We start from the raw sequence: 5,734 nt of genomic DNA on the forward strand, positions 1-5,734 counted from the left end.
CCTGTGTTCCTTCCCTCCTGTGTTCATTCGTTTGGTGATTCGTTTGGTGATTCGTTCTCTTTTTAATTTTAACTTTTAATTTCTTTCTTTGTAAGATTATTATTCTTTCTTTTTAAAACTAATTCTTTCTTTCTTTTCTTTCAATTTTTACTCTTTTAATTTCTTCCTTTATTTGTAAGATTATTTGGTATTCTTTCTTTCATTTTAATACTAATTATTTCTTTCTTCCATTCTAATGCTAATTTTCTTTCTTTCTTTCTTTCTTTCTTTCTTTCTTTCTTTCTTTCTTTCTTTTTCTTTCTTTCTTTCTTTCTTTCTTTCCCCATCATTACCCTCTTTTCCTTTACATTTCCTCACCAGCAGGAACCAATTCCCCAGCTGTGCTCCCGCCTTCGGGGGACGCAACACGCAGGGCACTATCCGCGGGGGGGGGGGGCAGGATGTGGGTCACAGGAGAATGTGGGAAAAGTCCGGATCAGAATAGGAGCTGGTTGAAATGATTCAAGCACCGTCCTGAGAACAGGGGCCCTGCAGAGAGGATGCTGCCATGTCTCAGTGCTGGGGGTCACCTACCTTTGCCCTACACCCGTCCCCAGGTCGTATCCCTCCCTCTCAGGGGATCATGGGGGGTGTCTGTGTTAGAATGGGGGAGGCTTGTAATTTACCAGTGCCAAATTCACAGCTGGCAAGTTTGTACATGGAGGGGAGGAAATTGGAAAGGCGGGGGGGGGGTGGGCCCTAGTGACCTAGAGATACCACCTCTCCTTTCTTCCCCAACCCACCAAGGGCTCATAGTCGTGCCATATCCAAGTGCCAAAGCTTTACCCCCCTAAGCACCCCCTGCTGGCGGGGGGTGGTAGCTCAGTGTGCTGGGTATTTTCAGCAGGAGAGGTGTCTCTGTTTTATTGCCCCCCATCTACTCTCCCCTCCCTCCCCCCTTTCCCTGCTCTTAACGGGAGCTCCCAGAGTCGGGGAAATTCTCCACCTGGGTTTGGGCCGTGGCTATTCCCTTTCCCTCTAGGGGGCAGATCGGGGGCATGGCTCGGGTCCCCCTGCCCTGTAGCCATTCCCTGTCCCCCAGGGCCCATACGGACAATTCTCCTAATCAGTCTAGATCAGTGCTTCTCAAGCTATCTGATGGGGGGGACCAGCAATTGTTTTTTCCAATGTGCTCGCAGACCGGCAGCCGATGGATTGCAGACCGGCACCGGTCCGCGGACCACCACTTTGAGTAGCCCTGCTCTAGATGACACGGTCCCTATTGGGATACAAAATAGCCATTTCCTACTGCAATATGGACCTACAATAGACAGCCCTGCTCGGCTCGATGGTCCATACACTAAACAGCCCTTGTCCGGTTATAGAGACCCTACCATAAACAGGTTGGCAGGCAATACCCAGCCCCCCCGGGGGTGATGGCCTACATAATAAACCAGCCTTCCCAGTCAATAAATAAATACGGGCCACAAAAGTGACTTCCCCTCTGAGCAATATGGTCTGTATATGAAAGAGCCCTCCCAAGAGATAGCGACTGCAGAATATCTACTGACCCCCAGCACAGGACCCTTCCAAGGTGACCAAATTTTCCCAGCGCCCCAGCCGAGCAGGACCAAGTAGCCTGTCCAAATGAGTGTCACATGTGGGAGTAACAGCGGTTCGAAACCTGGCACTGAGATGTGACTGCCACTGGGGTGAGGCATGGGGGCTGTTTATACAGCGACCCCTTGCCCAGTGCTGAAATGCAGGTGCCTCTGGGGTGGAGTGAGGGGGCTGTTTATACAGGGACTCCTCTCCCAATGCATAGATGCAGCCACCTCTGATGTGCGGGCCGCTGTTTATAAAAGGCTCCTTTAGCCAGCACTGAGATGCAGCCACTTCTGATATGGGGACGCTGTTTATAAAAGGCCCCTTTACCCGGCACTGAGATGCAGCCACCTCTGATGTGGGGCTGCTGTTTACCCAGGGGTCCTTTACCCAGCACTAAGATGCAGCCACCTCTGGGGTGATGGTGGTGGGGAGCTGTTTTTTAAGCAATCCCACACCCAATCTGAGAGACGCCGCCTTCTCACACTGATCCCTTGAGACTAATTTCCTACTCCTGTTTGTTTCCTCTGCAGCGAATTCATCCTGTTTCCATTGTCTTCCAATCCCCGCCTCCCCTTGCCAAAAAACTAGAAACCTCTTCGGAAAACCTCCTTGTCCCCCAGCCCCACACCTAGAGAGAGACCTATCTATAGCTAATCGGTGTTGAGCTTTTCTTAGGTTTCGGTTCTTATCGGTTCTGTTGATACCGGATTTTGCGCCATCGGGGAGAGGCCATGTTGGGTTGTGTTGCGATTTTATGGTTTATTGACATGTTTTTGCGCCGTGTGCATGTGTCGTGTGCGTGTGTGGGGGGATTTTTTTTAGCAGCCTCGGGGTGGGGAGGAGATGCACAGAGGAGAGCGGGAGAAATTCCATTGCCCGGAGACCAAATTGATTTGGTCTCTGCTTTATCCCCATTGCGATAGTGGCAAAGGGCCTTCGTGTGCGATTCGGCAATTCCAAGCCCGTCCTTATAGTCTGGCTTCCTGGAGAAGAACAGCGCTAGGCGCTGTACAAACAGAACAAAACGACAACCTCTTACAATCAGTGCATTAGGCTGCAGACGGCCGGAACGGAAGCTCGGACAAAGGATGTGGGAGTTTTCATACCCCCGTAGCCGGCAGTTTAACCTCTCCTTCTCTTTGGGTGGCATCCTCCCCTATTCCCAACAGGGCGATCTTACCCAGAAGTCCTTCCCGGGGGAGGAACTATCAGACGATCCTCTCCCAAGCTGTTGTTCTGAGTGGTTTTAGCTCGGGGTTAGTTATCTATCTATTTATTTATTTATTTCTCTCTCTCTCTCTCTCCCCCCCCCCCCGGGCCCTCCTCCCCGGTTTCAGTTGTTCATTTCACGGAGATTAGGGGGGGAGGATTTATGTGGGGGAGGGGAAGAGAGGGATCGATTTTGCTTTTCCGGTTTTTGTGCCATCCAGACGGAAAAAACGAAAACAAAAAGAACTTGAAAACTTTTATGAGAAGAAAAAAAAAGGACCAAAAAAAAAAAAAGTTAAAAAAGTTACAGAAAAGTGACAAAAAAAGAAAACCATGAAGCAGTTATGTCAGCCAGTGGGAGTCACCTGTCTAACGTGCGTTTCATACAAAAGGAAAAAACAAATATATATATATATATAAAAAAAAACAAAGAACATACTCCACCCTCCTCCCCAAACAAACAACAAAACCAACCCCCAACCCAGTTGTTGTGGTCCTGGTGATATAAAGGAAGAATACAACAAGCCAGTTCAATGTGAAAAGCTACAACGAAAAAACTCAGCCCAAATGCATGGATTTTTACTGGAGTCGCTCTTTAAAAATAAAGTACTATGGAAAATACAGGGATGGCGCTTATTTCATTGGTCTAGACCCCAGAGGTTAGTCCTATTTGTTGCTTGTATCATTTAGTGTTGCCCAAGATCGGGGCACTGACCGGACAAAGAGTCTCCGAGATTGGGGCCCCGTCGGGCCGGGCGCTGCCCAGACACAGTCACTGAGATTGGGGCCCTGTCGTGCCGGGCACTGCCCAGACACAGAGTCACCGAGATCGGGGCCCCGTCGGGCCGGGCGCTGCCCAGACCCAGAGTCACCGAGATCGGGGCCCTGTCGCGCCGGGTGCTGCCCAGATCCAGAATCGCCGAGATCAGGGCCCTGCTGGGCCGGGCACTGCCCAGACACAGAGTCACCGAGACTGGGGTACCGTCGTGCCGGGCGCTGCCCAGACCCAGAGTCACCGAGATCGGGGCCCCGTCAGGCCAGGCGCTGCCCAGACCCAGAGCCACTGAGATCGGGGCCCCATCACGCCGGGCGCTGCCCAGACACAGAGTCACCGAGATCGGGGCCCTGTCGCGCCGGGTGCTGCCCAGATCCAGAATCGCCGAGATCAGGGCCCTGCTGGGCCGGGCACTGCCCAGACACAGAGTCACCGAGACTGGGGTACCGTCGTGTCGGGCGCTGCCCAGACCCAGAGTCACCGAGATCGGGGCCCCGTCAGGCCAGGCGCTGCCCAGACACAGAGTCACCGAGATCGGGGCCCTGTCGTGCCGGGCGCTGCCCAGACACAGAGTCACCGAGATCGGGGCCCCGTCGGGCCGGGCACTGCCCAGACACAGTCACCGAGATCGGGGCCCCGTCATGCCGGGCACTGCCCAGACACAGAGTCACCGAGATCGGGGCCCCGTCAGGCCGGGCGGTGCCCAGACACAGAGTCACCGAGATTGGGGCCCTGTCGTGCCGGGCGCTGCCCAGACACAGAGTCACCGAGATTGGGGCCCTGTCGTGCCGGGCGCTGCCCAGACACAGAGTCACCGAGATCGGGGCCCCGTCGGGCCGGGCACTGCCCAGACACAGTCACCGAGATCGGGGCCCCGTCATGCCGGGCACTGCCCAGACACAGTCACCGAGATCGGGGCCCTGTCGTGCCAGGCACTGCCCAGACACAGAGTCACCGAGATTGGGGCCCCGTCACGCCGGGCACTGCCCAGACACAATCACCGAGATCGGGGCCCTGTCATGCCAGGAGCTGCCCAGCTACATAGAGAAAGTCCATTCAAAGAAGAGGCTTTCAGAAATGGTAGCTGATATATTTAGAATTGATTCTTTAACAAATCATTCAGCCAGGGCAGAGAAGTGGCCCCTCTGGAGTGAGGCACACAGGTGGGTTATACAAGGACCCCCTCGCCCAGCGCTGAGATGCGACCCCTCTGGGGTGGGGCACAGGGGTACAGGGAACCTCTCACCCAACAGCCCCGGTGCCAGCACTGACTGCAAAAGGAGAGCACCCCCTGACGAGCCCCCACCCCACTCCCTGCAGCCCCTGGTTTGGTCCCGGGGCGCCTGTCCTGGGTTGAACTCTCAGCCCCTGCGCTGGGCAGAGACACCGTTTAACTCCTGCCCTGCATCCTGGAGTGCCGTGGGGCACGGGGCAGGGAGCTGGCTGTGTAGGGGGAGCTCCTGGGACACCGTGGGGAGCGGGGCTGCGTGCTGGGGAGCTCCTGGGGACATTGTGAAGAGCAGATCGGGGCACTGGCTGTGGGGGGAGCTCCCAGGGTCTCTGTGGGGCACGGGGCAGGAGGGCTGGCTGTGAGGGAAGCGCCCAGGGGGCGCTGTGGGGCATGGGGCAGGGGGGCTGGCTGTGAGGGGGGCTCCCAGGGGGGCACTGCGGGGCATGGGGAAGGGGGTCCAGCTGGGGGGAGGGCTCCCAGGGGGCGCGGTGGGGCGTGGGGAAGGGGGGCTGGCTGTGAGGGGGGCTCCCAGGGGGCGCTGCAGGGCATGGGGAAGGGGGTCCGGCTGGGGGGAGGGCTCCCAGGGGGCACTGCGGGGCGTGGGGAAGGGGGGCTGGCTGTGAGGGGGGCTCCCAGGGGGCACTGCGGGGCATGGGGAAGGGGGTCCGGCTGGGGGGAGGGCTCCCAGGGGGCACTGCGGGGCGTGGGGAAGGGGGGCTGGCTGTGAGGGGAGCTCCCAGGGGGCGCTGCAGGGCATGGGGAAGGGGGTCCGGCTGGGGGGAGGGCTCCCAGGGGGCACTGCGGGGCGTGGGGAAGGGGGGCTGGCTGTGAGGGGGGCTCCCAGGGGGCGCTGTGGGGAAGGGGGGCTGGCTGTGAGGGGGGCTCCCAGGGGGCCCTGTGGGGCGTGGGGTGGGGGGGGCTGGCCAGGGGGA

The sequence above is a fragment of the Lepidochelys olivacea genome, assembly GCF_965140295.1.
Source record: "Lepidochelys olivacea isolate rLepOli2 genome assembly, chromosome: 23".
In the NCBI taxonomy this organism is placed as follows: domain Eukaryota; kingdom Metazoa; phylum Chordata; order Testudines; family Cheloniidae; genus Lepidochelys; species Lepidochelys olivacea.